This window comes from Amphibalanus amphitrite, unplaced genomic scaffold (genome assembly GCF_019059575.1).
Source record: "Amphibalanus amphitrite isolate SeventyFive unplaced genomic scaffold, NRLGWU_Aamphi_draft 001009F_arrow, whole genome shotgun sequence".
Classification (NCBI taxonomy): domain Eukaryota; kingdom Metazoa; phylum Arthropoda; class Thecostraca; order Balanomorpha; family Balanidae; genus Amphibalanus; species Amphibalanus amphitrite.
In genome coordinates, this window is record NW_024882503.1 from 102,564 (window position 1) to 125,380 (window position 22,817).

At 49.9% G+C, this 22,817-nt stretch overlaps 1 long non-coding RNA gene across 2 annotated transcripts; it reads left to right on the plus strand.

Moving 5' to 3' along the window:
• The first annotated feature begins 5,824 nt into the window (after positions 1 to 5,824).
• On the plus strand, positions 5,825 to 20,197 carry LOC122369133. 2 transcript variants are annotated; one of them, XR_006254357.1, is made up of 2 exons: positions 5,825 to 5,862; positions 19,669 to 20,197. It is a non-coding gene; the product is annotated as an uncharacterized LOC122369133 (long non-coding RNA). The 2 variants fall into 2 exon arrangements; XR_006254356.1 differs by lacking the exon at positions 5,825 to 5,862 and adding an exon at positions 15,611 to 17,277.
• The last annotated feature ends 2,620 nt before the right edge of the window (positions 20,198 to 22,817 follow it).

A 22,817-nucleotide genomic window follows, 5' to 3' on the forward strand; every position in this document is an offset into this window, starting at 1 on the left:
AGGACGCCCACTGGGAACGGAGGGTGACCCAGCGGAGGATGACCCGCGGAGCTCCTCTGAGGCCGGTGCACGGGACAGTGGTGCATTATGAGCCAGCGTGTCCCCGGTCATTGTGGCTGACGGCACAATACCAGCGCTGGGGTCTCACAATGCTCCGCAGCCGGCCGCTGGAGACTTGATGCAGCCGCCGCCCTGACGCTGAATACTGATGGAGTTCGTCCGCTCCCCCTCCCCAGTCCCCCTCCCCTCCACACGCGTCGGCACTGATCTATGAGATACGATGCCACCCGGCGCACGCTCTCGTTTCGATGCAGCAACATGGACGGGACAACGACGCTGGACGCACCAGACTCGACACGCTGTATAATTTCTGGCCGACCGGCGCGACGGGAAGAAAGCGGGGAGCCGGGAGCCGGGAGCCGGATCAGGGAGCCGGGAGCGGCGGAGTAGTGTATTGAGAACGGGGTGACACCCGCGCCGCCCCTCACACAACAAACTCCGGACGTGGGGACGATGCATCAGCCGGAAACAATACGAGCAACAATACAGCGGTCGGACGATAAATTTCGACTCGAGGGACGGCGGGAGCCGGACCGGGGGCGTTTGCAGCATGCGGAGCAGCGGGGTAGTGTAAGTGTGAAAGGTGTGAGTAAATTACAGCCAGACTTTACTATCGACAATGCTTAGTTCATATCATAGATCATGTACTAGGGTTACCCGCGTGCTCCGCAACGCGAAGGGGGGATTTTTTGACCCGTGGGTATTGGGTTAGTCTGTGTCGATTTGGTTGGTATCCATTTCGTTCGATTGCTTTTTGACGGCAAAACATTTTGTAGTGAAACAAAAAAGATCCATCGCATCGAGGTGCCCGTGTCGTATTATCATGCGTTCTTCTATAGAATGATTGGAAAACTGACGTGAAGTCTTTTGAGGGCCATCGATGAATTTCGCTAAAAATGGCAATGTAATGGTTTGGAACATTTACATTTTTAAGAATACTGTTGCCCGTCATGCAAAAATGAAGAGTGAATATTGGACAGAATTGAATGCTCTTTCCAACGGTGCCATTTTTAATTGCCAGAGATATCAGGTCATGGAGCAAAACCCGTGTGATTAATAAAGTGGCACAAAATTGACAAACACCATTTACTCCCGTGATTTGTACCACCTTGATTTGGATCAATCAGCTTTTCACAATTTTTCATGAGAGGCGGTATATTTCTCTTGCCAATAGGCGTTGTTTCAACTCGTTCCGTCTGACGGTCACCTAAAAATAAATGTAATCTCAAAATCCGTCAAAAACAGCAATTTTTCAAATAAAAGTGCCCTCTCCGGTGCACGTGGCGCGTGCTATCCTCTGCATTGCACACCATTCAATAGCCCGTTCAATTCTGTACACGATGCTGTTTTCCCCGTGCCGGTCGGATCCCTGGTCACCAAGATATTGCACGGGGACTGGACCCGTGTCGGCCAAAATTAGCCGTTTTCGCCCGATTTCGCACGCCGATTTATACATGTAAAGTCTATGACGCGAATTTGCACTTTTTGGGCACGCGCCACGCGCTCACTAACGACCCGATCGAGGTCAGACCCCTCAAAGGCACGTCGCGCATCCTTGATCTATAAGTTGTGCAAATTTCACCGGGCTAGGTGCAACGGTCTGGCCTGTAGTCCACGCAAAGCACCACCAAGTCGGGACCTCGGTAACGGACAGACGCACCCTCCTCAAATAGTAATATAGACAAGCGGCTGCGCCACTTGCTTTGCTGCGTGGTAGAGAAAAAGCGGCACCAGCCAATTTGCTTTCGAATGGTGTTTGATTTACGTCGATGTGTCGTCTAGAAGCGGAGATATGGACGGAAATGTAAAGAGAAAATTTTGAAAAAAGAACTGCTCTGAGGGCGTTGTTGGATGAAATTTGGGTGATACGGGGTCAAGACGGGTCAAAGGGGTCAGCCCCGGTCACTTTGGGTCAGGCCAGGTCATATAGGTCACCTCTCGTCCGCTGGGATCAGCCCGGGCCACTGTTCTGCTTTTGCCTCCACCACTACCCCTACCCCTACCACTACCCCTACCCCTACCACTACCCCTACCACTACCCCTACCACTACCCCTACCACTACCCCTACCACTACCCCTACCACTACCCCTACCCCTACCCCTACCACTACATCTACCCCTACCCCTACCACTACTACTACCCATACTCCTACCCCTACCACTACCCCTACCACTACCCCTACTACTACCCCTACTACTACCCCTACTACTACCCCTACCACTATCCCTACCCTTACTACTACTCCTACCACTACCCCTACCCCTACCGCTACCACTACACTACCCCTACCACTACCCCTACCACTACCCCTACCCCTACCCCTACCAACACCGCCGGGTCATGTCAGGTCACAGAATAATTGGATCCAATCAGTACTAAAATATCAGACTTTAAGTGTTCCCAGCCCTGCCCCTATTCGTGCCATTCCATTACGCTTAATCGTATTTGTCGGCTTTTGTGAAACGGGTTTAGGCTAACTTTTCGTTAGCCTAAACCCGATTTTCAATTTATTTTAATTTACCCTAACTTTTTGGATAGCATAAATTAAAACTAGTGTATTTTGATAGGAACAGCCCAGATCCGAGTTTATACTAACTTTGGAGCACGTTAGCCTAAACCAGATTTACCCTAACCTGGCCAATTAAACGATTCTGCTAGTTCATATTTTATCCACCAGAGTTTGCTTCATACTCAAAGGCCTTCCTCGTCCAGTAAAAGATCTGGCAGCGATGTGCTACGTCGATTTGGAAGCACGACTGAGATACAATTTCGGCGCAGCTGTTTGCACGCCGGAATATCTTTGAGCGTTATTGTTGTTGCACGTGCAGTTTCAGGACGACGGTGAAAACAGGGCGCCTGGGGCGATTTGATCAAGGTTCGTGAAATTCACACGTGACATTTAGCACGTAGAAGGCCCACGGGCATATTTACGTCTGGACAACGAGTTGCGTTGGAGAGGCCGGAAATAGTGGCGATTTCAGGACCGCAAGAATGGACCGTCATTGGAATGATTCTTTTTTAAATCGTGCAGTGTTTTCGGCCGGAATTTAATAGTTACTACAAAATATTTTGTAATTACGTTTCCACCAAGAATGAATGCCATCAGGGCTAAATTTTTTCTACTTCTGCATTTTGTCAAAAAGCATATAGTGCTGTTCTATTGCAGTTTTAGCGCGTTTGTTACAAAATATGAAGCGAATAAGCGTCAGTGTAATTCATCAGTGCCAGAAGTTAACTTGAGGGGAAGCTATGCTAATTGCTCTTGTCCATCCACTAGAAGTTATTAAATATTTTGCTTTGTGTATTCCAAAAGGAGAGGGAACTATTTTATTTGTGCCTTCATGTCAGAATTGAAGGTGGATCATTAAATTTTCAAGGCAGTTTACAAACAAGCATTTGGTCTTTCTCGTATGTAAGCAGTGGCTAAGAAGAAAAGGTTGATAAATCCTGAAGTTCAGTCATCGTACATCAACTTCGCAGCAAGATCCCCAAGGACAGAGGATACCTATATTGTATACCTGTCCTGTAAATCAAAGCATTTTTGTGCCTGCAAAGGCTTAAGTTCTTTGTGGTGTGTTCGGAGTGAGGCTATATGGCCGTTTTTGTTGTATGTTTATGTGGAGATTGAATATAACTGTGACCCTGTGCTTGTTTGTATACTTATTATGGTCAAACAGGGAACAGCACATTCACATAACATATTCACCTAGCACCTAACTCATAGCTGTACCCTGCAGGATCGTACTTGTTCATGTCTCCAGCATTAACAAAGCACTTAAGTAGCTTAGTAATCATTTCCCACATTTTCTGAGCATCTAACATGACATACAGCAGTGCAGAGCAGCTTCGGAGAAGAAACACAGACTCACACCAGCCACCCAATGAGCCAGTTCCTCAGTTGACTGTTTCCCTGGATGCAGCTTGGCAAGGTGAGCTAACTATTGGCAAGTTGAAGGTTAGCAGGTAAAATTGAGTTAGGGTGAGTACCTACCTATAACTGGGTGCTACTGCTATGCAGGTCTTGGGTAGGCTGCAAATATGTGTGATGATTGAGGTTGGGTCAGCTGTCAGGTTATTCAGGTATGCTCATTGCTCAGGTCACATTTTTATGGACACTTGGCAAATTAAAAAACTAACATAGCCTAATCTAAGCTAACCCGACTAAACCTACACAACTGCTGACTATAGGAACTAAGCACCTACCTACTTGTTGCCTACATCTCATACCATGTCAAAGTAGAGTTCCTTGGTGGAAGATTACCCTCAGTACTTTTTATCCCAGCCCTGTGAAGAAAACTAATACTTCTAAGCTCTGAGTCACTGCTGGCCATCCACAGGAAGAAACGCTGAGACTGAGAGCTTTGCCATTGTATATTGGACCAACAATCACTATCACGAATGACTATGAACACATATATGATCACATCGTTGCATGGATTGTCACATTGACAATTTTATAACAATCCTTTTTTCAAGAAATACAGTAATGATTAACATCAAAATCAACATAAAGGGATTTAGTGATCCAAGCTTTCTCCTCCAGTAGCAATGGAATGATCGCATGTTTCATTTGCCAGACACTGAGTAGCTGATGCACATTACAATCTGCATAGCATCTAAGCATAGTAAAGCTGCCAAAGTCCATTCATTCTAGATTTTTAACTTGATAGCACTAATTTATCTTGCTGTTGTAAGTTATCATTCAATATTCATACCAATACATCAATATGCGCAGTGCGCTCATCAGTCAGCTCAGCGCGCTCTTCAGTATTGCTCCAAGATCTGCAATATTATAGCTTGTTTTCAGCCAATAAGCTCTTTTAATTTTACTTTTTCTTGCTGATATATGAGCCCGTTTAACTTGCGTTTATCAACCAAAATTTCATAACTTCAAGTTCAACTTGATATTGATATTGCTCAGGAGTCAGGACCTCTGTCAGCCTCCTGGATACTTCGGATTGTATTCAGTCACATGCTTCTTAAATATGATAAGTTATCATTCAATATTCATACCAATACATCAATATGCGCACTGCGCAGTGCTCTCATCAGTCAACATTTTCTGGCATGATCCTGCTCAGCGTGCTCTTCAGTATTGCTCCAAGATCTGCAATATTATAGCTTGTTTCCAGCCAATAAGCTTTTTTAATTTTACTTTTTCTTGCTGATATATGAGCCCGTTTAACTTGCGTTTATCAACCAAAATTTCATAACTTCAAGTTCAACTTGATATTGATATTGCTCAGGAGTCAGGACCTCTGTCAGCCTCCTGGATACTTCGGATTGTTTTCAGTCACATGCTTCTTAAATATGATATAAGTCAATCTTAAGGGATTCAAAACATCCAACAAAACGACGTACAAGAGTACGGAAACCGCCAGATAAACTTAAAAAGCGCCTTGGAACAGATCCAAGTGGTGCTCCATTTGTTTGTTTACAATGATTGTAGTGCTGATGTATTTTTAGGACTCTGACGGTCGGCTTATAAAAAAATGAAACGTTTTTACAAAAGTTGTAAGGCAAGTAATATTTATCTGAAAGAACTAAAATATTCAAAAACCAAACACTATGAAATACATGAATCGGAACGAAAAAGTAACCCAAAAATCCAGCCTAATCACCGGCTCCTAAAACTGCAACAAAATCAGCACTTTTCCCCGCAACTCGTTGTCCAGACGTAAATATGCGGCCCACGGAGGGGGGAGAAGCTCCAAATGTCACGTGACTAATATGCCCTCCGGCGCCCTGTTTTCACCGGCGTCCCAGTTTCAAGGATGGTGGTCGTTGTGTGCCTACAACAGGTAAGCTAAATATTGTTCTCCCTAATATATGATAGATCAGGTTAAGTAAACAGCCAGAAGAACTCCACCCACCCATATTGTTGTCACTTGTCTCCTTGTTTTGTTTTGTTTTAACACCTACCTTCTTGCAAAAATTGCCTGTAGGTAGCTTGTGCCTGCCATGACATGACTAAGAGTCCATACCGGTATCCGTTTTTGCTTTATCTTGGCGGCTATATAGTTGTGTGAAGATGGTGGATACTGGGCTCATGTGTTGTTAATGGTTACATCACTTTTCATTTTGAATTGAAGGAGCAGGGCATCCTTACAATTGTAAAACTAACCATACTTTGTTGGAAGCCGTTCTGTTAGGTTGTGCATCAGTTGGGTAAAGGACGAGGCTCAAATCCAAATATTGATTGACCAATGAAAGGTTGGAGTGGGCAGGGCCATGACCATGTAACGAAAAAATGGACGTGATTTTGTGCATCCTAGCTTTCAAGTGAAAAATAAGACATTAGCAAGTTGTGATTCACACAAGGCCTGTACTCACTCAGCGCACAATTAACTGGCGGTCCTAATGAAGTAAGTTGTGACTCAAGGCCAGCCAACGTTTGACTGCAATTGCTGATCGAAAGAAGCGTGCCAGAAAAAGTGAGTAATTAAGAGATGGTAAATAGTTATTATTTGTATTAATTTGTTTACAATATTGTCAATTATAGCAAAATTAATTATTATTCAATAGTTACTATTTTGTATTTATTGTTTTAAAAATAAATTTCTAAACGTTTTTCATAGTGCCAATCCATTTATGGAATGGCCAGCTGATTGTCTGCCAAAGTGGACGCCCAGAACCTGCAAAAAATATCGTCATTTTCGGGTGAATGTGCGTACTTTCGTCAAGTATTACTCGTTAACTATCATTCCTTTGGTAAATGGAAGCTTTTTCTCTTCAGTGGGTGTACTCAATACCGCAAGTATTGTCCCGTTACACTGAATGCACCCCGTCATAGCGGGGCTGCATTTATGCCCATATATGGTCATAGGTACAAGATCCATTTATTGATCGATCAATGTTTTTATTTCTGCCTCATAGATTCCCCAATTGGCATGCTTCTTGTAAAACACTGATTGGCAGTGCTGCTAGCAGGTGGCAAAGAAAAATGATGAGGCTAACCACACACACAAAAATACAGCCAAAATAATGACTGTTTTTTATGCAAAGCATGTTAAAAGGCAATCAGGAAATTGATTTTTTATGGAGGCAATCTGGTGTCAAAATCAAACTATTGATTCCACAAACATTAGTTTGTGTTTTGTTTTTGATAGTTTGGCTATTAACAAAATTGCATAGGCGTAGGAACAGGAGGGGCCAGGTGGGCAAGTGCCCACTTACTTTTTGAAGTGGGGGGCCGGGGGCTACAGGGCCTCCTGTAAGGGATTTTCACTGGAGGGGGGGGGGGGCAGAGGCTCAAGGAGCCAAACCTAGGGTTCCCTCAAATCCTGTTTTCTCATCGGATTTAGGCCACTTATTTTTAGTCATAGCCCTGACACAATGATCTTTTCTTAACTAAGAAAAATAAAAATAGTAGCCTATCTTATCCATGCTTTGATATTTATTTGTAACCCTTTCACATTGCCCGACCAGGTGGTTACAAAAATGAAATACAAAGGAAATACAAACCTCCCAATTTTAACCCTCGCCCACACATGGGGGGGGGGGGGTGGTTGCCACCCCCCCAGGTAGTCTTTCTGCTCTGCACTCAACTTTTTTAGAGCTAGAAGGCTGACTTTTCGTATAGCTGCTCCTCTATCCTTTCTTGATGTCCACTGAAAATTTCAAGGATCTGTGATTCTTGGTTTCGGAGATATGACCTTGTTTTTCAGGTCATGTCATGACCCAAATGGACAATTCTCAACATCTTGCGTTGGCTATGGGCCTTGTGAGCTTTTGACACCTTGATTTCGGCTTTTTTGCCAGTCTTACCTCCCACCTATCATGGAACATGTTGTTCGACGATGTACAGGTGTCAAGGTCAGGGTCAAGGTCAACCTAGGTCATCTAAGATAATTGCGTTTTAGGCAAGCTGAATTTACTTTTTGTGAAGTTTTTTTGACTGCATTTTTGGTAAAAGCTTCTCAGATCATGATTTCATGTAATATGGACAAAAAAAAAATCGGTGCACACATCAGAATACACACAGACACACAAACACATATAATTGACCTTGATCTAACTTGACCTGAAATGACCTCAGCAGCAAAAATCTGGTCGGGTAGTGTGACAAGGAGGTTCTAGCTGGCTTGGCACCAGAAAACAGCATCGTCATCGGTATATGATAAGCAGCGCACTTGATATCCAACGGTGACCCAAAACAGCAACATTTTTTAGTTTGACCTGACCTGGAAGGTCAATGACTGACCTGAGAAGTTAAAACTGGGTATCATTGGATTCGTCTCTTCCCAAAGAATCTTTTTGGTCTTTACCGCTAAGCTCTATCTCCAACAGGAACGAAATGGCGCGGGGGGGGGGGTGGCAACCCCCCCCCCCCATGTGCGTTCTAGGATGGGAAAATGGCATGTGCGGGCGAGGGTGCTATCTTGCTCAAAATTTTGCGCTGAACCTGAATCCCCTTTCAGCATTTGGGGCTGGGGGTAGGTCTGGTCAGGTAAGCTCAGGTCAACCAGTGTCCAGTAGCTAGCCTAGGTGTCATGCCAGGTAGCCAAAGTAGGTGTCAATCACCACTGAAAGGGAGCTTCGTAACATGGGAAGCTTCGTAACATATTTTTTGGCACCAAAACCTCTCCTGAAAATGGATCCTAAATTCGACATCTGCAAAAAGGACACTAATATATGTTGAAACTTGAAAAGGTGAAGCAAGGTCATCTAAGCTCAGTAACCTTGACCACCTGACCCTAATGCGACCCTGACACCTACCATAAGGCATGGTATTACAATCATCCCACAAGTTGGCGCGTTTTTTTTTTAAAGACACAAATAGTCTGAAAACGCGTCGATAATGTGCGGTAACACGCAGAATCGCGATTCTGCCATGCCATGGTCTCTAGAAACACGCCATAGGTCAAGGGTCATGGGGTTCGGGGTCATATAATTGTCATGATGTGTGTAATTTTGATTAGCTCGTGAATGCGAAAAGTTTCGCCGCGATCGGCCACCTTTTACGAGTTTTTTTCTTAACTGAGTGTCATGGGTGGGTCTATCCGACCTCCCAATAAGCGCGACGTTCAATTTCTCTCAAACACTCAGGGTATATTTTAACAAACTGACTGCGTCCCATTTGGGGACGCAGCCCCCTGCCTTTGGGACGTAGCCCTCGCGAAATTTGAACCACTGCGTCCCACACTGGAATGACAGGGTGTCAGCGGAAAAGTGCTAGCAAAAATAAGTAACATGCCTCGGTCTTTTACTGTGTAACAGATGTTGCTTTTCGATTGCTTTGTGCCCTGATTTACTATGTACTTAAGCACAAACATGCCCTCTCCATTCCTTGTGCCTTGCCCTATCCTGAAGACGTACACCTTGTTATATCCTCCCCTACTATACCCCTAGGGTATGTGCCCTGCCCAGTGTCCTGTCCTTACATCTTGTACCTTGCCCTGCCCTTCCTTCAGGCCCTGTGCCCCGCCCTGTCCTGCCCTCAAATCCGATACCTTAAGAGTATGTACTCTGCCTTGAAGTTGTATGCGCTGTCTTCCCATCTTTACGCCCGTGCCCTACCCTAGTTTGAGGCCCTGTGCCCTTCTCTGCCCTCAAGCCTTGTACACTTGTCCTGCCATCAGACCCCGTGCCCTGCCTTGCCCTCAGGTGCTGTGCCCTGTCCTGCCATCAGGTCTTGTGCCTTCCCATGCCCTCATGCCCCGGCCCAGCGTCCTTCCTCAAGCGTGATGCCTTGCCCTGCCTCAGGCCCTGTCCTGTCATGTTTTGCTACCAGGCCCCATGTGCATGCCCTGCCCTCAGACCCTGTCCTATTCTGCCATTAAGCCTTGTGCATTGTCTTGCCCTCAGACCCCGCCCTCGCACTAAGCTGCTGTGCTCTGCCCTGTCATCAGGCCTTGTGCTGTCCCATGCCATCAGCCCTGTGTCCTACTCTGCCCTCAAGCCTTGCACACTGCATTTCCCTAAGGTCTCGTGTCCCACTGCTCTCAGGCGCTGTGCCCTGCCCTGCTATCAGGCCTTGTGGTGTCCCCCGTCCTCAGGTCCCGTGCCGTTTCCCGTCCTCATGCCCTTACCTGTCCTCACAACCTGTGCTTTGTTCTGCCCTCATGCCCTGAGCCTTGTCTTGCCCTCAGGCCCTATACCCTGTCTTGTCATACATTCAGGCCTTGTGCCCTACCTGTGTCCTTATATCTTGCTCTGCCCTTAGGTACTGTTTCTTGCCCTGCTCTAAGATCCTGTGTGTGTGTGTGTTGCCCTGCCATCAGGTGTGGTGTTCATCAGGTGTTCTAAGGCCCTGAATCTTGCACTACTCTCCAGCCTTGTGTAATGACAGCCTCAGACCCGCGCCTTGCCTTGCCCTCGGACCCTGCAACCTACCCAGTCCTCACGTGCCTAATGTGTCTTATCTTAGCCTCATGGCCAGTGTCTGCCCTGTCCTTAAGGCTCAGACTCTGTGTCCTGCCCTTCCCCGAGGTCCTATTTAGAGATGTCAAGGTCGAGCCCGCAGGCCCGGCGGCCAACCAGGGGGCCCTGGGGGCAACCATATGTTTTGCCGCCCCCCGCCCCCATACACTTTTTACTCGGGACCCTCTCGTCTCGAGTTGAGAGGACGTTGTAACCTTCCAGAATAAACAAACTCAGTAAAAATAAGTTCCACGTATCTCCACGCACGGACTCCAAGGGACCCTTGTCGATCCAAGGAGGCCCTCTATCCATACTCGTCAGCGGAGGCTCCTGAGACTGATGGCCTGAGAGGCGCTAGTGGATCTGAGGAGGCCGGAGGCCCCAATATCCAAACTGGTCTGGAAAGGCCCCTGACACTGGCGGTCTGAGAGGCCCGTCTATCCACACTAGTCAGAGGATGTCCCTGAGACTGGTGGTCTGGGAGGCCTCTCAATTTACATTAGTCAGAATAGGCCCCTGACACTGGCGGTCTGGGAGGCCATTTACCCTCACTAGTCAGAGAAGGTCCGTCTATCCTCAATAGTCAGAAGAGGCCTCTGAGACTGATGGTCAGAGAGGTCCTAGTGAATCTGGGGAGGCCCCTCTCCACATTGTTCTAGGGAGGCCCCCGAGACTGATGGTCTGAGGGGCCCTTTTATTTATACTGACCACAGGAGCCCCCTGAGATTATTGGTCTCAGAGGCTCTCCTGTTTATACTCACCAGAGGAGGCCCCTGGGATTGATAGTCTAACAGGCCCTTCTATTTATACTAGCCAGAGGAGGCACCTGAGACTGGTGGTTGGAGAGGTCCTACTATTCGTAATAGGTAGAGGAGGCCCCTGAAATTCAGGATATCAGAGCCATTCCTATGCATACTAGCCAAGAGAAGACCCTGAAATTAATTATCTGAGAGGCTGATCTATTCATACTAGCCAGAGAAAGCCCCTGGGATTAACCCTCGCCCGCACATGCCATCTTCCCATCCTAGAACGCACATGGGGGGTTGCCACCCCCCCCCCCGCGCCATTTCGTTCTTGTTGCAGATAGAGCTTTGCGGTAAAGACTAAAAAGATTCTTTGGGAAAAGACGAATCCAATGATGCCCAGTTTTACCTTCTCAGGTCAGTCATTGACCTTCCAGGTCAGGTCAAACTAAAAAAATGTTACTGTTTTGGGTCACCGTTGGATATCGAGTGCGCTGCTGATCATATACCGATGACGATGCCGTATTGTGGTGCCAAGCCAGCTAGAACCTCTATGTCACACTATCCGACCAGGTTTTTGCTGGTGAGGTCATCTCAGGTCAAGTTAGGTCAATGTCAATGATATGTGTTTGTATGTCTGTGTGTGTCTGTGTGTATACTGATGTGTGCACCGATTGTTTATGTGTCCATATTACATGAGATCATGAAATGAGAAACTTTTACTAAAAATGCAGTCAAAGAAACTTCACAAAAAGTAAATTCCGCTTCCTAAAACGCAATGTTTCCAGATGACCTAGGTTGACCTTGACCCTAACCTTGACATCTGTATATCGTCGAACAACATGTTCACTGATAGGGGAGGTAAGACTGGAAAAAAGGCCGAAATCAAGGTGTCAAAAGCTCACAAGACCCATGGCCAACGCAAGATATTGGGTATTTGTCATTTGGGTCATGACATGACCTGATGAACAAGGTCATATCTCCGAAACCCAAAATCACAGAGACTTGACATTTTCAGTGGACATCGAGAAAGGATAGAGGAGCAGCTATACGAAAAATCAGGCATCTAGCTCCAAAAATGTTGAGTGCAGAGCAGAAAAAAACTACCTGGGGCGGCAACCATCCCCCCCATGTGCGGGCGAGGGTTAATGATCTGAGAGGCCCTTCTATCTGTACCTACTTGCCAAAGGAGGCCCCTGAGACTGATGGTGGCCAGAAGAGGCCTTCGAGACTGATGGTCTGAGAGGACCTTCTATTCAAACTATGCAGAGGAGGTCCCTGAGAATAAAAGTCCTAAGAGCCCTGCGGCGGCAACTGGCCGTTAAAAAAAAAATCTGGCCATATTTCGGCTCGGTAGGGCCCCACAGAGCTCGTGAGAGCACCTCGAGGGCTGCTAAGTAGGCACGCTTATCTCCATAAGGGTGCCACACCAGCTTCTGAAGGCTCCTTGTAGGCACCTAAGGGCCCCTTCAGGCCTCTAACGGCTCCACCCGCCTGTAATGGCTCCACACCAGTGTTTATGAGCGCCACACACCGGCGCCTTTGAAGGTCATACCTACCAGTGTCTCTTATAGGAAATAGTTCACTTTTCACATGTTTTTTTTTGTAACTGGAATAGCAGTTTTGTACTTTGTAGCTTGAGCTGAGACTAGCACAAAGATGATTGGCTCTTTGTGGCTTTTACGGCTCAACAATCACCCTAGACGAAGATATTCCATTTCTCATTCCAAAAAGAGTGCCTTTCAGAGGAATGCGCGCCTTGCAGAGGAATGCAGTCACCTCATCGTCAGCCAATCAGCATGGGTATGTTTGAACTACACAATATGATTGGTCAACGCGTTGTAAGGTTCCGCGATAAACATAATTTTATATAGAATATAGTTCTTCCTAGATTAAAATATGGAAAATAATCCTTCATACAAAAAGGTTTTATTTTATTTTCTGATAATTATGATCATGAAAATCATTAAGCTGTAGTAAAATACAAATTTCAGGAAAATGAACCATTTCCTTCAAGGCCCTATACCTATCTGTGGCTCTGAGGGCCCCACACCGGCGCCTCTGGGGCCCACACACGTGTGCATCTCAACTCTCAAGGCTCTATAGGTGCATCTGAAGGACCCACACCGACACCTCTGAGGGCCCCCCACACCAGTATCTCTGAGCTCTAAATGCCCCACACCGGTGACTGAGGAGTGAGGACACACCGGCGCCAGAGAACACTAACGGCTGCACAAGGCCACTGAAGGCACCACACAAGCTCTCACTGAGCTCTAATATCCCATACCGGCCTCTGAGGGATACCGGCCTCTGAGGGTCTGAGAGGCCCGTCTATCCACAGTCCACACTAGTCAGAGGAGGTATCTGAGACTTCGGACTATTATTCTCAGGGGCCTCCCATGCCTAGTTTGAATAGAAGGGCCTCTCAGACCATCAGTCTCAAAGGCCATTTCTGGCCACCGTCAGTCTCAGGGGCCTCCTTTGGCAACTATAGATAGAAGGGCCTCTTAGATCATCAATCCCAGGGGTTTTCTCTGGCTGGTATGAATAGAAGAACCTCGCAGATTATTAATTTCAGGGTCGTCTCTTGGTTAGTATGAATATGAGGGGCTCTCAGACCCTTAAGTTCATGGGCCTCCTCTGCCTTTTATGAATAGTAGGTCCTCTCAAACCACCAGTCTCAATTGCCTAGTCCTCTGGCCAGTGTGAATAGAAGGGTCTCTCAGACCATCAGTCTCATTGGCCTTCTTCCGGCCAGTATAAATATAAGGGCCTGTTAGACCATCAATCCCAGGGGCGCCTTAGGTTAGTATAAATAGAAGAGTCTCTCAGACCATTTATCTCAGGGGGCTCCTGTGCAGCTGTGGCTAGTATAAATAAAAGGGTCTCTCAGACCATCAGTCTCGGGGCCTCCCTAGGACAGTGTGGATAGAGGGGCCTCCTCAGATTCACTAGGACCTCTCTGACCATCAGTCTCAGAGGCCTCTTCTGACTATTGAGGATAGAGGGGCCTCTTCTGACTAGTGAGGGTAGGGGGATCCCAGACCACCAATGTCAGGGGCCAATTCTGAGTAGTGTGGATGGAGGGGCCTCCCAGACCACCAGTCTCAGGGACCTCCTCTAACTAGTGTGGATAGACGCCAGACGGGCCTCTCAGACCGCCAGTGTCAGGGGCCTCCCCAGACCAGTGTGGATATTGGGGCCTCCTCAGATCCACTAGCGCATCTCAGGGCATCAGTTCCAGGGGCCTCCGCTGACGAGTATGGATAGAGGGCCTCCTTGGATCAACAAGGGTCCCTTGTACTCTGTGCGTGGGGATTCGTGGAACTTATTTTTACCGAGTTTGTTTATTCTGGAAGTTGACCACGTCCTAGACGAGAGGGCCTCGAGTAAAAAGTGGGTGTGGGGGGGGGGGCAAAACACATGGTTGGCCCCCAGGACTTCCTCTGAGATGCTAGGGGGGCATAGCCCCCCGCAGTGATGCCGCTGGCCCCCCAGTGAAGCTGAAAAGAAAAATAGGTCCTCTCGGCATCACTTATCATTCTGCTAGGGACCTCATGGTGGTGCGCCGCCCCGCATGAAAACTGCGCGGCTTGAATCAGGCATCAGTACACGTTCAGAAACTGAGCCCACCTGTGCAGCCTGGTTGAGTGGCTCTAACCAATCGCTAGCCAGGATGTTGCGCCGGTAATACTTATCACTGATAGTGGTTTTCTGTGGCGTCATGAACAGCTTGAATATTACACAGCAGCTGAACATGCTTCAGGTCTAGATTTTGGCCGGATGTTTGACGCCGGGCGACGCCGTTCGAGCTGCTGGCAGCCCACACATGGTCAATTTGACGGCTCAACGGATATCGCAGCTCGAACGGCTTCCCATCCGACCAGGCCACCTCATTCATCTCTTCCTTCGACCAGTGGAAACGCCCTGGCCTGAGTCCAAAGGTGGTGGACTGGTTGTTGTCCCGTCAATTTCATTGTCTTTTTCAGTTTGAAGGGCAGCAAAACCAAGCTAAAGGGCGGGTAATGGTGAATCATGATGTGGGACCTCTTATTATCTGCCTTGGTAAGAATTCGAGTCTGTTTGCGTTTCCCAGTCGCTATCTTGACAACTCTTCTCACCACTTGGCAAAGGGCGCCTTTTGCGATCGACGCCGGACTGAGTCTGCCACCAAGTCCCAGTCTGTTACGCCTCAGGCAGATGTGCTACTGGCTGCTGCTGATGTCCAGCTGCTGACAGACCAGCTCCTGGCTCATGCCACCATGCCACTAACACTTAGCCTTACTTCGAAACGAGAGACTGTACTCCCTTCTCTCCACTTCCTTGAACGAAAACTCTCAAATGAAACCGTTTGGCGACTCGACTCTTACTCAGAGCAAGAGTCATTTCGCAAGGTCAGGTCACTGCTGAGTTGAGAGCAGATACCAGAGATATGTCTCATGGAGCTGAGCTGGCGGCCGCCGCGCCGGTGCACGCGTACTTGCGCTCGTGACATCCGTGCTGGGGGCACTCGTATGTGAACCGTGGTGGCGTTGCCTCTGTGACCCGGGGGCTACCTGGCCGGCTCGAATACGCGGCGATGGCGGGCAGGGCGCCCGAGTTCGATGCGGACGTTGAGTGCTTCGGTGCTTATACGCGGCGGTTAAATCAGTACTTTGTGGCGCAAGATATCGGGAGTGATCAAGAAGCAAAGAAGCGGGCCGTGCTGCTTTGTGCGATCGGCGCAAAAACGTTCGGTCTGCTGGAAGATCTTATTGCTCCAGCCACTGTAAGGCAGAAAACATACGATCAGCTGGTCAGCGTTTTGCAAAGTCACTTCGAGCCGGATAAATCTGAAATAGTGGCCAGATTCCGGTTTCATTCGTGCTCCAGGAATGACGGTGAGACAGTTGCTAATTTTCTAGCGCGGCTTGGTAAGCTGGCTAAAGACTGTTCGTTCGCACCTAATGTCCTTAATGAAATGCTGCGTGACCGTTTGGTCTGTGGCATACGGAACGAGTTGCTGCAACCTTGCTTCTCAGTGAGCCGGGGCTGACGCTCCAGTCGGCGGAGCAGCTGGCCCAGGCACACGAGTCGGCGGCAGCGAGTGCGGCTGAGCTCAGCGGCGGTGCTGAGCAGCGAGCAGATGGAGCCTCCGTTCATCGGCTGACTGGTGCCCGGGGTCCGCTGCGGCTGCGTAGCAGTTCTAGGGGTGCCGGTGCTGCCCTCGCTCCTGCCGGCTACAGGGACGGCGGTGGCGGCGCAGCGGACTCCAGAGCTGGTGGTCGGCTGCGCTCTCAGCGTGACAGGACGACGCCCGGGCCAGGTGACAGCACGGCGGCGAGCTGTTTCAGGTGCCTGAGGTATCATCAGCCGGACAAGTGCCCGTTCATCGATAAGGTGTGCTACAGCTGTGGCCTCAGGGGTCACGTCCGAGTACCTCCGCCATGTCTCGGCTGATGGCGACGCGTTACAAGGGTCGGACGCGCAGGAGGGTAGCAGAGAGGACGGCACTATGCAACCGAGGAGTTCTAGTCCCGGGACCGGTGAGGAGGTGTACAGCATTTTCACCGTCCGGACCGGCCTCGGTGTCAGGCGACCGCCGCTGATGGTGCCGGTAGCGCTCGACGGTCAGAAGGTCGAGATGGAGCTGGACACCGGGGCGACTCTGTCGGTCTGCTCTGACGCCGGGTTTCGGCAGCTCTGGCCCTGTGGAGGGCCGAAGCTGGAACCGTGTTCGGTGAAGCTGAAGACCTACAGCGGTGAGCAGCTGCCAGTCATGGGGCAGGCTGCAGTGAACGTTCAGTACGGCGGACAGGCTCAGCGACTACCTCTCATCGTAGTCGAAGGTGGCGGGCCCTGGCTGTTCGGCAGGAACTGGCTGGGACACATCAGGCTCGACTGGCCCTCCATCTGTTGAGTGACTGCGGAGACCCGTGTGCAGCCCATCCTGGACGAGTTCGCTGACGTTTCAAGGAGGAGTTGGGCTGCTATCGAGGCGGGGAAGTCGGCATCGACGTAGACCCGGACGTCCAGCCTCGTTTCTTCAAGCCTCGCACCGTACCGCTGGCCTTCAGGGAAGCTGTGGACGCCGAGCTGGAGGACCAGATCCGTGGCGGACTCTGGGAACAGGTACGGCACAGCAAATGGGTGGCTCCCTTGGTGGATGTCCCCAAGGCTGGGGGTCAGTCAATACGGGTGTGTGGGGACTACCGCTTGACCGTCAACAGGGCTGCTAAGGCAGAGCAGTATCCCTTGCCGCGTGTGGAGGAACTGTACTCAAAACTGTCGGGATGTACCATATTTTCAAAGATCGACTTGAAAAACGCGTATAATCAGCTTCCGCTAGATGAAAAGGCTTGCGAGTATCTCACGGTAAACACCCCGGGGGGTCTTCTTCGACCCCTTCGGTTGACCTTCGCCTATTCGAGTGCAGTGTCGCTGTTCCAGCGGACGCTGGAAACTGTCCTGGCTGGTATCTCTGGCGTTGGGGTCTTCTTGGACGACATTGTAGTCGCGGGTGTCGATGCCGCTGCGCATGACGAGGCCCTCCGGCAGGTTCTTAGACGGCTGGAGGAAGCGGGTTTTAGGCTCAACAAGGCCAAGTGTAGCTTCAGCGTCAGCAGCGTGACCTATCTGGGGCTTAAGATAAGCAGCCGTGGTGTGGAGACCACCGACGAGAAAACGGCCACGGTTGTCCGTGCCCCGAAACCGCGGGATGCTAAGGAACTGCGTAAGTGGCTAGTAATCAACTACTATGGGAAAGTCCTTGAGAACCTGGCGAGTGTCTTGGCTCCGCTCTATCGTCTTCTAAAGGCAGATCAGCCCTGGCAGTGGGCTGAGGCAGAGAAGTCTGCTTTTCGGAAAGCCAAAGAGATGCTAGTTAGCCCTCCTGTACTAGCCCATTTTGATCCCGCCCTTCCGGTGGTTCTCGCCTGTGACGCGGGACCGGTCGGCATTGGCTGTGTGTTGAGTCAGCGGACGTCACAGGGCGAGCGACCTGTGGCCTACTATTCGCGCACGTTGAATGACACCGAAACTAGATACTCACAGACTGATAGAGAGGCATTAGCTGTAGTGACCGGCGTTAAGAAATTTCACTATTACCTAGCGGGGCGAACTTTCACTATACAGTCAGATCATAAGCCTCTCATAGGCCTCATAGGAGAGCAGAAACCTTTGCCCGTGATGGCGTCACCTAGGATGGTCCGCTGGGCTCTGATGCTTGGGGCCTACGATTACCACCTTGAGTACCGGCAAGGATCTAAGCAAGGCCACTGTGACGCGCTTAGCAGGCTGCCTTCGTGCGAGAAGGCTTGTTCGAGCGTTCCAATTCCGGCTGAGACTCCATTTACTTGAGTTCATCGACTCATCCCCAGTGAATGTGTCCCAGATACAGCGGTGGACCGCTCTGGATCCCGTGTTGTCAGCGGTACATCGATATGTCAGAGATGGCTGGCCGGATGTCAATAGTGTTTCCCTCAGCCCTGATTTTCAGCCGTACAGGTCCCGTATAGGTGAACTGAGTGTGCAGGATGGCTGTGTTTTGTGGGGGTCACGAGTCCCGCCGCAGGGACGGGGTGCCATGTTAAAGTTATTACATGAAGGTCATGCTGGCGAGTGTAGAACCAAAATGTTGGCTAAAATGTATGTTTGGTGGCCAAAAATCGATGACGACATTCGTGATATCGTGAAGTGTTGTGTGAAGTGTCAGGAACTGAAGGGCAGGGCCCCTGACGCTCCACTGCATCCTTGGCAGTGGCCGACTCGACCCGGCAGCGAGTCCATGTAGACTATTGCTCGGCTAACGGATAGATGTTTCTGGTGATAGTCGACGCCCACTCCAAATGGATGGACGTCTACCCAACTCGTTCCTCCGACTCACTGATCACGATTGAAAAATTACGAGCGTCGTTTGCGTGCTGGGGAGTGCCAACAGTGCTAGTGACAGACTACGCCCAGTGTTTTGTATCACAGCAATTCAAAACGTTTTGCAGTGTAAATGGAATCAGGCACTTAACGACACCCAGCCTATCACCCAAATCAAACGGCTTAGCCGAAAGAAGCGTGCAAAGCTTCAAAAACGGGCTGTACAAACAGATCTCGGGGCCCATTGAGACCAAGGTCTCTCGATTTCTGTTTAGGTACCGCACAACACCGCATACTACGACCTCATGTACGCCCGCCGAATTATTTCTGGGTCGTGTGCCACGCACTCATTTAGATGGTGTGCTACCAGATAGGCAGGAGCGTATACGGAGACAGCAGGAGGCTCAAAAGACGTACCGTGATCGAAATGCCCGTGAACGATGTCTGAACCCGGGTGACCCTGTGTATGTGCCTGCTGTCGATAGATTGCAGGGATTGGAGCGTTGTCGGTGAGCGCCCGGTCGTGTAGTGTTCGTAGAGGGTTAAGATCACTGTGGAGCTAAATGACGGAAGGGTGATTGTGCGGCACGCCGACCAGGTTCGTGAGCGATATTCAGCTGTTCCGCATGTCGCTAACGATCCTCTCCGTTCCAGAGTGACACCGATACCTGCTCCTGATCCGGTCACGGAGAGCGCCGCTGCATCTGCACGGCATGCTCCCGTTCCCGGACAACTGGCCTCCACTCCCGACCGGCTGCCGGCTCCTGATCGAGCGCCTGCTCCTGGCCGGCCGCCTGTTCCGGCGCCGCCAGGGCTGACCGGAGCGGTGCCCGCGCCGGGTGTGACCACCGTCCCGCCTTCCGCACCCTCTCCCAGCGCGCCGCGGTACCGGCTGAGAGACCGGTCCACCCTGCGGCCCCCAGACCGATACGTGGCGAGCTATGAGTAGGCGTTTTGTTTTAGTTGTTATTTGTTCTGTGAGGTGCATATTTATTTGTTTGTCCATGCTGTGCAAGTATTCGGGGTGGAGGAGTGTCATGGAGCTGAGCTGGCGGCCGCCGCGCCGGTGCACGCGTACTTGCGCTCGTGACATGCGCTCATGACACTCGTATGTGAACCGTGGTGGCGTTGCCTCTGTGACCCGGGGGCTACCTGGCCGGCTCGAATACAGTTTGGACCGAGACACCGTCTGTGATAATATGCATTCATCCAATTTTCCAGCTTCCACATTAAACAAGAAACTGTGCGAGCAGATATGGCGAAAAAATAGATGTCCGGATAATTTCGTTACACCCTGTATGTTGTAGTGCAAACTAATGCTATGATGCTAGGGGAGCGGCTGCAGGCTGGCGTAGCGCGTGCGGCCTTACGGTGGTTGGGTGAACGTGCCGCCTTCTGCTGTGGGGTGGGTGGGGTGGGGGAGGTCCTCCTTGACCCCGTGCCGGCCCCGCCACCTGTGCTGCGCCATCTTTGGGCTGGCGACGGTGTGGAAGCGCGTACCTTCCGTCAGTTTTCCAGGCATCTGAAGTCTGAACTCGGCGCTGGCCCTGTCGTCGATGTCTGCGCGTGAGCCGTGGCGGGTGCCACAGCCTGCTGGCACCGGCGGGTACGTGCCGTATACATGTGGTGCGGACTGCGGGACCGACTTGAACCACTCGAAGCCAACGGAGACCAGCCACCCTCATTCGCTCAGATTTATGTGAACGACCCACGAGCCGAAATACTGATGCCGAGGACCACGCACGCATTGTGGCATCACATAGAGAACACCTATTACATCCGGGAACGACTCCGAACGGCCATTTTCGGGAAATTTGCCGTCCGCGTTGAATATTCCTGCAGGAATATGCTCTGAACGTATCAACCGAATTTGATGTTAGTGCCGGACCCGTGGACTCAGAACTGCGTCACTAATGCCTGTTCATAAATGTAGCGCGGCGTGAGCCATCCATGGACTGCGTGTTTCTTTTTTCCAACCAAAGGTAGGCACTATACCTGAAGATGCTTCTTTGTAACCAAACCAAACAAAAACTAACAACCTAACCGAACCTAACTTGACCTAACCTACAGCCTACAAACCTACAACGCGCCAAAAAATTCAGCCGCCGGCGGGATTCGAACCTTCGGTCCTCTGAACACGGGGCGAGTGCACTAACCAACCACTACACCTCGCAGACAGCTGGCCGGATAAAGGTGTTGTAAGTCACTTGACAATGACGCACTGGGATATACTCCGTATAGCGCCTTCCTTTGATTGGAAAAAAGAATTACGCCCGTGGACTAGCCTCTTCAACTCCGTAGCAGTGTCTCCCAATCTGCGGAAAGTTCAGCTGGTTGCATGATAACCGTGGCGAAGTTTTCTGGCTCTGTTTCAACGGCTCCTTCATATTCCCTTCATATCAGCATAAGCCAGATTTAGGCTAACTTGCAATTAAACGATCAAAAATGTTAGCTTAAGTTTCGTTAGGGTAAATTAAACGGTGTTTTATTTGGTTAGGCTAAGCCCGAAAAACGGGTATATATGAAATGGCGTTTTGTGGCATATGTGGCGCATTGCGACAAACGCGGCGCATTTTCCCCCGGCGATTGAGCATGTATCTTGGCACCAAATTGCACCCATATCGGACTATATTTGACAAAACTGTGCGATTTGCGACGAAGATGGAGCCTTGGGACAAATGTGACGCATTGCGACAAACGCGGTGCATTTGTAAATTCCTATCACAAACTGTTGCCATTCAACGAAAATCTACACATCTCTCGCCACTATTTATTAAAATTAAAAACTTGCCCATCCGCCAATGCGAGGCACTCGCCGCCGATCGGCATGCATTTAGTCCACAAAGTTTGTCGACCCCGGCTCTCAATGAAGATATAAGAACCGATCAAAATTTCATTGGCGTTCTTCCAGCGCGCCCCACGCGCGAACCGTGCACCCCAGCAAGCCGAAACCTAGAAAAGGCGCTGACCCGCTCTGTCACCTAGAAGGTGTGCAAATTTCAACCCCCTACGATATACCGTCTGCCCTGTAGGCCGGCTAAATTGCACTCACTACACGGCGTGGCGGACAGACAAACAAACAGACGGATCCTGTTCAAATAGTAGTATAGACAAGCGGCTGCGCCACTTGCTTTGCTGCGTGGTAGGAAAAATTGCGGCACCAGCCAATTTGCTTTCGAATGGTGTTTGATTCATGTCGATGTGTCGTCTAGAAGCATAGATATGGACGGAAATGTGAAGAGAATTAAAAAAAGAACTGTTCTGAGGGCGTTTTTGGATGAAACTTGGGTGATACGGGGTCAAGACGGGTCAAAGGGGTCAGCCCCGGTCACTTTGGGTCAGGCCAAGTCACATAGGTCACCTCTCGTCCGCTGGGATCAGCCCGGGCCACTGTTCTGCTTTTGCCTCCACCACTACCCCTACCCCTACCCCTACCCCTACCACTACCCCTACCACTACCCCTACCCCTACCCCTACCCCTACCTCTACCTCTACCCCTACCACTACATCTACCCCTACCCCTACCACTACTACTACCCATACTCCTACTCCTACCACTACCCCTACTACTACCCCTACCACTACTGCTATCCCTACCAGTCCCCTACCCCTACTACTACTCCTACCACTACCCCTACCCCTACCCCTACCCCTAACACTACCCTACCACTACCCCTACCACTACATCTACCCCTACCACTACTACTACCCATACTCCTACCCCTACCACTACCCCTACTACTACCCCTACCACTACTGCTATCCCTACCAGTCCCCTACCCCTACTACTACTCCTACCACTA